Below are 12,718 nucleotides of genomic sequence, written 5' to 3' on the forward strand. Positions count from 1 at the left end.
ATGAAGGCTTAAGAATTTGTCCCTTTTTTAATATAAAAAATGTATGCAAGAATGCTGCATTGTGTAAATGTAAACTTTCATCATTGGAAAAGAATTGCAAGTATAAATATTGAGTTAAATTTCCAGATCAAAAAATTTTACCTTGGCATACATCAGGTCTTGTGCAGACATCATAAATTCTCTTCTGGTTAATATGCATTTCCAGTAATTCTAGACTGTCAGGAAAAAGCCTTAATTCCCTGAAAACAAATAAGGACACAATGCAGCCCATACTGTCTCAATTCCCAGCTGCTCAAGAGTTTCTTCAGTTCCATTTTATAGTCTCAGTTGTCTGTCTCAAAATTTTCCAGTATTGAAACTTGCAACTCCCATAAGTGCTAAACCACAGAATCTTTATGCTCTGTATGCAAATAAAGACTCAACAAATGAAACACGTTTTTTTCTAAAGACAGGCAGAATCAAGTAATTTTTCTCACTTTATGGTGTTCATACCCTCAAATTGTGCAGAAAATATTGTTTAAAAGTTTGAATAACTTAAAGTGTAACTTAACTTGAGTGATAAAGAAGCAAAACCATTTGTCCAGTACATTATAACTATATAAACTTAAACTATTGCAAAAGGTTACCTTGTACTAACCAAAACTACTGTTCAGCACCATCTAGTCATATTGAGAAGCACATATTAGAACCAAACTTCCAGGGTTTACACAATAAATGTGGAACATGCCCCGTTTTAGAAATAGGCAGCTACTTGACTTTGAATCCAGTAGTATGGGCTGTATATATTATTACTGGTTATATTATTCTTTCCATTTTTCTTTCAAGGTGAACTCAGGGTGAACATTTCTGTTTTCCTGACCACTTTATGGCTTGGCTTAACCTATGAAGTGGTTTGGTAGACTGTTATCAATATGTTTAGTACCTGTAATTTTTCCAAGCAGTTACACAGTGCCTTGTTTATCCTGTTTCTCTGTTCATGACAGAAAAATACCAGGACTTACTACAAAGAGTGGCTACTACAAAGAGTGGCTAGTGATCTCGAGATATCTCTGGGAGAAAGTCCAAGACCCACACCACCAACCGTTGGACATTCTGCAGCCTCAGGGCCAAAGTAAGGTGGCTCTCACAGTTAACAAGGCCACAGTGGAACTGGCGAGATTGGTCTGGCACACCCAAGCATCCTGCACCCCCATATCAAAGAGGGATGAGAAGGGTTCTCCCACCCTGCTCCCAATCCCTGATGGTACAGGCTGCCACAGAATGTAATACGTCTTAATATCTAATGACTACCCCATCAGACAAGGGATCCAAGAGACTGGACCCCCTGGGGAGAAAAGTCTTGTCCTGTGCAGGCTTGCAATTCCACATCACCAATTACCAGGTCCTGTTAGCCAAGACTGACTTTAATAACTACTCTAGGCTGGCGGCCTTTCAGGACAAACTTTTCTCTGAGGACAGAGCCCAGTTCCTCCCCCTTCTAGAGGAGGGCAATCTGGTGGCAAAACGGCTCTTCAGGCCACAGTTGATGCAGCTAATACAGCATCCAGAAGCTTGGCCGCTGGTATTGTTATGAGGAGGGATTCGTGGCTGCAGTCCTCAGGCTTCTGCAGGGAGATGCAGAATACTATCCAAGAACTTCCCTTGGACAAATCCAGTCTCTTTAACAAGAAGACTGGTGACTGTCTCCACTCATTAAGGACTCAAGGTCTACCCTCTATTTCCTGGGGATCTACACCCCGGCCCCAAGGAGAAAGTACTAGAGGCCAGGGCTGGCTCCAGGCACCAGCGCAGGAAGCAGGTGCTTGGGGCGGCCAATGGAAAGGGGCGGCACATCCGGGTCTTTGGCAGCGGGTCCCCCAGTCCCTCTCGGAGGGAAGGACCGGTCACCGAATTGCCGCTGAAGAATGAAGCGGCGCGGTAGAGCCGCCGCTGAAGTGCTGCCGATCTCGGCTTTCTCTTTTTTTTCTTTTCCGCCGCTTGGGATAGCAAAAAAGCTGGAGCTGGCCCTGCTAGAGACAGACCTATAAATCAAGACTGCCGCTGCCTTCTCATCCGTTCTACTATCAGCATCCTGCCGAGACTCCCAGCAAGAGACAAAAGACTCAGAGGCTCCACTTTTCAGCCCCCTCTACCACCATGATTGCTACCCATTCTCAGCCCATGGCTAGGAGCCATTTGTGACATTTTTGTCAAGACCCTCTCACCATCGCTAGTGCCACCCTCCCCTTCTTCTGTCACTTTTGGAGGCCATCTGACTCTATTTGCCCACAATTGGGAGCTAATCACAATGGACAGTTGAGTCTTGGACATTATCCATCAGGGATACTCCAGAGAGTTCATCTCCTTCCCTCCCTACAAACTCCCTTTCTCCTCTCCTCTTCAGGGAACACTCACACAAGGTAATTCTTCAACAGGAAGTGGAATCCCTATTATGTAGAGGGGCAATAGATTCTGGCCTGCCTCAGTATCAAAGAAGGGGGTTCTATTATCTGTATTTCCTGTCCCCAAAAAAGATGGATGGTGGAGACCCATTCTGGATCTTCAGTATCTTCATACAGAAGTCAAAATTCAGGATGTTCATACTGGCATCAGTAATCCTGCCTCTTCAAGAAGGAATGTGGTTCACAGCTGTCAACCTGAAGGACACATATTTCTATGTAGACATTCACCCCTCCCATGGGAGATTCCTACGGTTTATCATGGGCCAGGAACACTTCCAATTCCGGATCCTGCCCTTCACACTAGCGAGAGCACCCCCAGCATGTTTGTGTTTTCTCCATGGGAGCAGTCCAGATGAAACATCAGAGCCACACAATTTTTCTGTATCTCGACAGTTGGCTCCTGAGAGGTTGATCTTGACAGGAGGTCAGGTCAGCTATTCAATATCTCATTCAAATCCTCACAGCCCTGGGGGTCTGCAAGAACAGAGAAAAGTCTGCTTTATCCCCCTCAAGGACAATAAACTTTGAGGGCAATGTTGGACTTTGTTTGCACAAGAGCCTTCCTCTCTGCAAGAAGGTTTCAGATGAAGCACAACCTAATTTCTTTGATTTCCCACAGACCAAGGACTACAGTGAGATGTTCCTGTCACTGTTAGGCCATATACTTTACTGCATGTACTTTTTTGCCAGGCTTCATCTATGTTTCCTGCCCGCCTGGCTCAATTCAGTTTAGTCACCCAACAAAGACCACGTCAATTCCAGGGTGACTGACCCCCCCAGGATCATCACCTCCTTCGCTTGGTGGTCAAACCCAGGCAAGGTACAAGTGGGAGTTCCCTTCACCATTCCTATTCCCAGTGCCACTATTGTAAGAGATATGTCCCTACTAAGATGGGGCCACTAGAGACTGCTTGTTAAAATCTTTGGACTCAGGTGCATAGTGCACATGTATACCCATGTGTGGAATACAGATAGGGACCACACATTTCAAAGAACCTCCAGTTACAGTAAGTAACATCCACATCTTTCGCTAGCCTTCAAAAACCTTTCTGCTAGTAGCAAGAAAGGTTTTTTTCACCTAATTCAGGGTTGTTGGTTATCTCACCTTGCTGTCTCAATTGACTTCAAAATGTATGTTTTAATCTTCATCTCAGTCTTCCAGTGTGTTTGTGTTTGATCTTTGAATTGCAGACATGATATTCCTGTTGGCCTGAATTGAAAGTCAGGACATGGGATTTTTGTTCCTTGTTCTGCTTCTGATTCAGTGAATGACCTTGTGTTCTGCTTCTGATTCAGTGAATGACCTTGTCCTAGGAAAATTCACTTAAACTTTGAGTGTCTGTTTCCCTTTCTGTAAAATGGAAGTAACATGTATCCACCTTTTGTAAAACTCTTTGACATCTATGAATAAAAGGGGTTATATACAGTCAATGGTAATGTATTTCTTGTACTCTGGGTTGTAAACTCTTTGAGGCAGGACTGTGGGCATATTTGATTCTAATGAAAACATGCAGGGATATAATTTAAGACCACTTTAAGTAATTATTTTCTTGCTGTGGCCAGTGAGGTGCATCAGTGAGTCTTTATATGCAGTATAGTTCTACTCTGTATTTCAAAAGGTGTAAAGTAAATCGTAGAGATGCTGTCATCCACATTTTAGGAAACCTTATATCTCTGGGCTCTTTCCAGTGTCCTGATTGTTTCCAGAGCATATCAGAACCATGGGAGAAACAGCAGAAATACTGAAATAAACTATGCATGAAAAGGAACCTCTTTTTTAAAACTGTCATTTATGGCTCAAAATATTACTTCCTTTCCCTCCGTGTTTTTACATCAGAAATCAGTTTTACTCTGCCCTCCTCTGACTGTGCCTGTGAAAACACTCTCAAAGGGTTTTCTTGTTTTGTTTTGTTTTTTCCGTTTTATGTAATTTGTATCCAGAGCACTGCTCTTAAAATGTTGTTTTTGTTGAGAGTAAGTTGCACATAATTGAAAAGGTGACCTTTCTGCACTGGTAAATCAGAGCTGCCTTGAAGGTCAGCACGAACAATTCACTGAATGCCTACTGCCAAGTAAACTGCACATAAACTGACTGCTCCCTTCCTGGGATTAAAACAGCTGACTGGACTGTGTTCCCTTGAATCTACACACGTCTGTCTATTCTTAGATGACTTCATCCATAATAAGTTCCAAAGAACTCAGTTCCAAAGAAGTACTCACGCTCATAGTAAAACAGCAAGTGTTACATTCCCCACCTTGCTTTCAGGAGTGCTCATACAAGGTGTGTGGCCAGTTGATAATGTTGTTACATGTGTATTGGAAGACCTATTAAAATAAGTGCATTTAGGCAAGATTTTTTTGGGGGGGGGCAGAGGGGAAGATGGCAAAATATTTAGTGTGTGTCTTATACTTATTTACAAACAATATAGGGTCATAAGATTTTTCTGGAGCACTCTAGAGCTTAAGTTCTAGAAGGTTCCCTAGGTATATATTATTTGTATTAGAGTATTGCCTAAAGAGCCCAAATGAGATCAGAGCCCCTTTGTGCCCGTTACTTAACTGCACAGAACAAGCAGTTAAACACACCCAGGGCAGTTAGGAACCCAGAAGCCTCTAGGCCAGGGGTCGGCAACCTTTCAGAAGTGGTGTGCCGAGTCTTCATTTATTCACTCTAATTTAAGGTTTCGTGTGCCAGTAATACATTTTAACGTTTTTAGAAGGTCTCTTTCTATAAGTCTATAATATATAACTAAACTATTGTTGTTATGTAAAGTAAATAAGGTTTTTAAAATGTTTAAGAAGCTTCATTTAAAATTAAATTAAAATGCAGAGCCCTCCGGACCGGTGTCCAGGACCTGGGCAGTATGAGTGCCACTGAAAATCAGCTTGCGTGCCGCCTTCGGCACGTGTGCCATAGGCTGCCTTACCCCGGCTCTAAGCAATGGTCTTACGTAGAGAGGTCTGTTAAGTAGCTGGGTGGCTGCTCTCACTACGAAACAGTAGCACCTGGAGCAAAGCGAGAGGAAGCTCAACCAGGCCATGCAGCTACTCTGAAAACAGTGTCATTGCAGTAGCAAAAGAAATCTGTGTAGGAGACGGCTGCATTGGCCTTTTAATGAGGCATGCAAACACCTCTGCACCTGGTGATGCCCTGTCTGATTCCTATGGATGAACCAATTGGAGTTATGTGGAAATCTTACAGGAGCTGGTCTCCTGAGGTCAGTTTAAGATGGTAAAGTAACACTTCTAGGTTGAAGCAAGAGTATCCTTAAGTGTATCCTTAACACAAGTACAGGATTGCACTGAAGCCATTATGCCCTTGCCAAGCAGGGCCAGCTCTGGCTTTTTTGCCGCCGCAGGCAAAAAAGCCTCCCCCCGCCCCCCCGGCGGGGAGCGCAACAGGAGAGGGCGCCGAGCCCAGCCGCGGCCCGGCTATCCCCGGCAGGCCAGAGCACCACGAGGATGATGGCGAGCCTGGCCAGGGCCCCGCTCTCCCCGGCTGGCCGGAGCGCCGGGGGGAGGGCGGCGAGCCCGGCCGGGCCCCCGCTCTCCCTGGCCGGCCGGAGCGCCGGGAGGAGGGCGGCGAGCCAGCTGCGACTCCGCTCTCCCCAGGTGAGCGCCATCCCCCTCCAGGTGCCGCCCCAAGCACATGCTTGGTAGGCTGGTGCCTGGAGCCGGCCCTGTTGCCAAGGACTATCCTTGCCCCTTCCCCCCCTCCCCAGTACTAGTTCAGCGTGGTTCAGGAAGGCCTATCACTTTCTCAAGCATTTCCATACAATCTGCAAAAGCCTCCGTTTCCAGGTGCTCAATAAACCCCGAGTGCTATAACTTTCTGTACCAGTCAGCCTGCAGTAGCCATCCCCAAGGATTATTTGTTCACTTAGGAATTGTCAGTTCTGAGTACTGGGCCACAGAATGAAGAGCAATTCGAAAGCAGCTGGCTTTCAATAGTAAAACTTTGAAACTGGAAGAGACCAGGAAGTAAACACTAAAAGGATTAACAGATCTAGCATCCCCTTGCACCTAAAGGAGCTTGACCCTTTTGCTACTAAATATACTGCATTAGTTACATATCAATCACATTGTGCTGAAAATGAACAAGGATGCCAGTTACCTTATTGGACAGCAACACTCCCCTATCTTGTTGGGCTCTCTTTCTGCTGATCTCTTTTCTGTCCTGGGTCTATTCCAGATCCGTTTTTTAAAAACATTCTTTTGGTAATTTTTGAAAGATTTTTTGTTTAGGGCGCCTTCCTACAGGGGTTTTGTAAAATCTGTTTGTCAAATTATGAAGAATTCCTTGAATGCTTTTCAACTTTCCAGATTTTGGACTCTTACTTTCTGAATTCTCTAGAGCCAGACTGTAGATCTGCATGCTGCACCGTATGTACAAAGGGATTCTTACTGAATGCATTCAAGGCTCGTTGGTACAGCTTGTTGTTGGATTCTTACCTCCACCAGGCTAGGGTTACCATATTTCAGCAAGCAAAAAAGAGGACGGGAGAAGCCCCGCCCTAGCCCCGCCCCCATCCTGCCCTAGCCCCACCCCATGGCCCTCCCACTTCCCGCCCCCCTCAGAACCTCCAACCCTCCCCCCGCTCCTTGTCCCCTGACTGACCCCTCCTGGGACCCCTGCCCCTAACTGCCCCCCAGGACTCCATCCCCTACCTAAGCCTCCCTGCCTCTTGTCCCCTGACTGCCCCCTCCTGAGACCCTCCTCCCATCCTAACTGGCCCCCTAGGACCCTACCCCCTACCTGTCCCTTGACTGCCCCAACCCTTATCCACACCTCCAGACAGACCCCTGGGACTCCCACGCCCCATCCAACCACTCCCCAGCCCCTGACAGCCCCCCCAGAACTCCCGACCCATCTAAACCCCTCTGCTCCCTGTCCCATTGACTGCTCCGATCCCTCTCCCCACTCCTGCCCCCTGACAGCCCCCCCACAACTCTCAACCCCCCCCTCGCTCCTTGTCCCCTGACTGCCCCGTCCTGGGACCCCTGCTCCTAACTGCCCTCCAGAACCCCACCCCCTACCTAAGCCTCCCTGTTCCTTGTCCCCTAACTGCCCCTTCCTGAGACACCCCCCACCCTAACTACCCCCCCAGACCCTACCCCCTACCTGTACCCTGACTGCCCAAAACCTTATCCACACCCCCCCCAGAAAGCCCCCCCGAACTCCCGACCCCCCCCCCAGCTCCCTGTCTCTTGACTGCCCGCTCCAGAACCTCCCTGCCCCTTCTCCGACCCCCTGGCCCCCTTACCCTGCCGCTCAGATCAGCGTGCCGGGGAGGAGGAGCAGGGGGAGGAGCTCCAGACTGCCGGTGCGAACGGCCAGCTGGTGATCTGCGAATGCAGGGAGGGAGGGAGGGAGTGCTCTCAGCTACAGGGGAGAGGAGGGGGAAGTGGAGGAGGGGCTCTCTCTGGCTGTTGGAGCCCCATATAAATGGCACCATCCGGCCGGCTGCCCTGTTAGCCGCGCGCAGGAAGTCCGGACATTTACAAATTCCCCCGGACGCTATTTTTAACTTTAAAAGCTGGACATGTCCGGGGGAATCCGGACGAATGGTAACCCTACACCAGGCTAGCTGGTAGAGTTTGCATTTTATAAATCATCTTCTGAAACCACATAGCCTAAAAACTGTGGAGCTGCGTATCAGTATCCACACTCTGCAGTCCAGCAGGACTATTCAAACTGATATCAATGGGAACAGTTCCAGGTTAGCCTCTGCAGCACAAAAGACCTACTGTGAGCCTGATCTGTGTCCAAGATGTATTCACATTATGCAAGTATTTCCTGTTCAAGATGACCATTAATCAAACCAGACAACTATTTTTACAGCAAAAGCTTTCTATAAAATCCATGTTTAGGGCCATAAAGTTACTTCATAAAAACAGTTGTTGCTGGTAAAAGGTACATAAATAAATTGAGGAACAGGGACTAGATAGACTGCTTCTGGAAAGTAGAATGGTATTTAATACTACTGTGATCTCATCTGGATATTTTTCAGGGTTATTCTCTCCTCTTTTCCATTAAAAATAAGCTGCGCCCATTTAGCTTTGCTCTGTGATTTGAAAGTACAAAGCAAAATGGGAACTGCTAGTATGATTTTCAGAGGTGCTGAGCACCTGCATTGCTAAGCCAGTGTGATCTGTTGGTGCTCAGCACCTCTGAAAATGAGTTCATGTGTTTCGATGACGTGTATGTCCCACAACAAGTGTCACAAACATCCACTTTACAAGATGTCACTGATCTCCCATAAACCCAGGAATGTTGGTCATATATATAAGTGGCATAGGTTTTAATTTACAAAAGACATCAAATACTTTCAACTTAAAAATGAGGGTTCATTCTTGATTTCCTTTAAAATAAAAAAGTATAGTCTTCATGAAAGAGCACAGAATGAGTGTCTCCTGGATGACAGGCTGCCACGACACTAAGAATAAAATGGCTACTGACTCTTGCACAAAGGCATTGGTTTTCCTGACAATATTATGTCTCACTACACCCTAATTCTAAACTAGATTTCAGAGTTTACACATTACTCCTGGGGGAATTCTGTGCCAAACAATTACAAATTCTGCACTAAAAAATAACAAATTATTCACACATTTTAAAATTCTGCATATTTTATTTTTTCAAAATAACAATAAAATATTGTGACAGGTTTCAGAGTGGTAGCCATGTTAGTCTGTATCAGCAAAAACAACGAGGAGTCCTTGTGGCACCTTAGAGACTAACAAATTTATTTCGGCATAAGCTTTCATGGGCTAGAGCCCACTTCATCAGATGCATGAAGTGAAAAATACAGGAGCAGGTATAAATACATGAAAGGATGGGGGTTGCTTTACCAACTGTGAGGTCAGTCTAACGAGATAAATCAATTAACAGCAGGGTACCAAGGGAGAAAAAATCACTTTTGAAGTGGTAAGAGAGTGGCCCATTACAGACAGTTGACAAGAAAGTGTAAGTAACAGTAGGGAGAAATTAGTATTGGGGAAATTAAGTTTAGGTTTTGTAGTGACCCAACCACTCCCAGTCTTTATTCAGGCCTAATCTAATGGTATCCAGTTTGCAAATTAATTCCAGTTCTGCAGTTTCACATTGGAGTCTGTTTTTGAAGGTTTTTTTGTTGAAGAATTGCCACTTTTAGGTCTGTTATTGAATGACCAGAGAGATTGACGTGTTCTCCTACTGGTTTTTGAATGTTATGATTCCTGATGTCAGATTTGTGTCCATTTATTCTTTCGCTTAGAGACTTTGGCCAATGTACATGGCAGAGGGGCATTGCTGGCACATGATGGCATAGATCACATTGGTAGATGTGCAGGTGAATGAGCCCCGGATGGTGTGGCTGATGTGGTTAGGTCCTATGATGGTGTCCCTTGAATAGATATGTGGACAGAGTTGGCACCGGGCTTTGTAGCAGGGTTTGGTTCCTGGGTTGGTGTTTTTGTTGTGTGGTGTGTAGTTGCTGGTGCGTATTTGTTTCAGGTTGAGGGGCTGTCTGTAGGCGAGGACTGGCCTGTCTCCCAAGGTCTGTGAGAGTGAAGGATCATCCTTCAGGATAGGTTGTAGATCCTTGATGATGCGCTGGAAACGTTTTAGTTGGGGGCTGTAGGTGACGGCTAGTGGCGTTCTGTTACTTTCTTTGTTGGGCCTGTCTTGTAGTAGGTGACTTCTCGGTACCCTTCTGGCTCTGTCAATCTGTTTCTTCACTTCACCAGCTGGGTATTGCAGTTTTAAGAATGCTTGATAGAGATTCTGTAGGTGTTTGTCTCTGTCTGAGGGATCGGAGCAAATGCGGTTGTATCTTAGAGCTTGGTTGTAGACAATGGATCGTGTGATGTGGTCTGGATGAAAGCTGGAGGCATGTAGGTAAGTGTAGCGGTCAGTAGGTTTCCGGAATAGGGTGGTGTTTATGTGACCATCGCTTATTAGCACTGTAGTGTCTAGAAAGTGGACCTCTTTTGTGGTTGATGATAGGGTGGAAATCATTGAAATCTTGGTGGAATTCCTCAAGGGCCTCCTTCCCATGGGTCCAGATGATGAAGATGTCATCAATATAGAACAAGTAGAGTAGGGGCATAAGGGGACGAGAGCTGAGGAAGCATTCTAAATCAGCCATAAAAATGTTGGCATACTGAGGGGCCATGTGGGTACCCATAGCAGTCCCGCTGACGTGAAGGTATAAATTGTCCCCAAATCTGATATAGTTGTGGGTGAGGACAAAGGTACAAAGTTCAGCCACTAGGTTTGCCGTGATGGTATCAGGGATGCTATTCCTGATGGCTTGTAGTCCACCTTTGTGTTGAATGTTGGTGTAGAGGGCTTCTACATCCATAGTGGCTACGATGGTGTTTTCTGGAAGTTCACCAAAGGATTGTAGTTTCCTCAGGAAGTCAGTGGTGTCTCGAAGATAGCTGGGAGTGCTGGTAGCGTAGGGCCTGAGAAGAGAGTGTACATAGCCAGATAGCTACATAGCCAGGTAGCAGGTAGAATACTCCTGGTCGGGGCTCTAGGGGTGTGTCAGTGTAGATTTGTTCCTGTGTTTCTTTAGGGAGTTTCTTGAGCAGATGATCAAACCTACACTTGAACAAATCTACACTGACACACTCCTAGAGCCCCGACCAGGGGCATTCTACCTGCTACCCCAAATCCATAAACCAGAGCAGCCTCTTCTCTTCCCTATCACAGTTGGGGAGGGCCCGGAAGCAGCTGCTCTGTTCTAGCACCAAAGTGGTTTCTGGTGGGTAAAAGGCATAACTGCAGCAACTTTCTGGCAGAAGTTATTTTCTGCAGAAAAAAATATGCACGGCACAGTGGCATATGCAGTGGTGCAAAATTGCCCCAGGAGTAACGCATGAGAAGTGCCTTTAACCAAGTGTGTTCTCATCATGCTGAGCAAATCATGCACAGTTTTCCTTTAAATCTTCCTTCATGCTGTGTTTACATTCTTTGTCCCAATACTGACTGGAGATTCTCTGTCTATATCACAACTCTCATAATGCCAGCTAGCCATGTATTTCCTTGCATTTATTGATTGAACTGTACAATTCTGGCTTTAAAAACTCCCCTCTAGCTTTTCCTTTTTCCAAGATGGCCACTTCACTACTCCTAATTTGTCCTCATCTCCCTTCTTAGACCCTCTGCAGGATCATATGCTTGTAAGTGTTGCAGTGGGTCTCCTCTACAAGGGCATATATAGTGACGAGAATGTAGAACTTTCATCCACACTAACCAGAGCTACATGCATATGAAAGAGGAGAGACTAGATCACACAGAATAGCAAAGCAAAGGTGCTGAGAAGGGTAACTCTATTCTCCTAACTTTCCCAGCTGCTGAATTTGCCTTGTAAATTTTCTTTTTCATGAAATTGAAGATTTAAGACTTAATCTGGGGGGGTCCCTTAAAGCAGAGGGCTTGGGATGCTAGTCCCTCTGAGGGAGAATGAACTGCACTCATAGAAGTAAATAGCCTATTGGCTACCAGTCACACAACTCTTCAAACAAGTGCTTCAGGCTCCGAGTTGTAGAAATAATACTGCTGGTATCTAGGATCTTGTTTTTGCAATATGTAGTGGAAGTCTGTGTCTGTTAGAACAGGATTTGCATATTTTTATCCCTGGCTGCGAAGACTATCCAGGAAGACAGGCAGAGTGGGTGGTACGTATCCCAGTAACAGCCTTCAGATGCATTTGCCACCATGAGCAGTAACATACAGTAGAGCAACATTAGAGAGGCTTATTTCTCCTTTTGAAAACGGGTTTTAATCCATCCCATCAAAAGTCTTGTGCCCCCTTTATTCCATCCCTTCCTTCAATCCACTGCAAAATTCAGTTTAAAGGGATACATTCCCAGTCATACAACTCTACCTCCAGACCTGTCCTGATCACGAAGACAAAACTATCACTACCAACCCACCTCTCAAATAAAAAGCATTCTGGTTTCTGTCATTCACTTTGCGTGGTTTTTAATGCAATATTTCCTAACAAAATGATCTCCTCTCTTAATGAACTTGGATAAAGAGGTTTAAAAATAAAACCCTTATGTATGCCTGACACACACATGCTCATCATAAAGGGACATTACAGTTCTAATGAAAGTTTATCATCCCCCAGTAATTTTGAATGTAATAGAGATTTCCTTGCATTAAGTGAACTTTGGATGTAGCCCACCCTCAATTAAAAATCCAAACATTATTTTGTTTTGCTTTGGGCAAAAGAAGGAGGGGAAGCATTTAAAATACAGGAGACAGACAAATAGCTTTTCTAAAC

At 45.4% G+C, this 12,718-nt stretch overlaps 1 protein-coding gene across 3 annotated transcripts in view; it reads left to right on the forward strand.

The window, feature by feature from the left end:
• FBXL7 (F-box and leucine rich repeat protein 7) overlaps window positions 1–12,718 on the forward strand; it is a 341,307-nt gene that overhangs the window by 287,326 nt on the left and 41,263 nt on the right. The window lies entirely within an intron of this gene.

Source organism: Chrysemys picta, chromosome 2, assembly GCF_011386835.1.
Source record: "Chrysemys picta bellii isolate R12L10 chromosome 2, ASM1138683v2, whole genome shotgun sequence".
Taxonomy (NCBI): domain Eukaryota; kingdom Metazoa; phylum Chordata; order Testudines; family Emydidae; genus Chrysemys; species Chrysemys picta.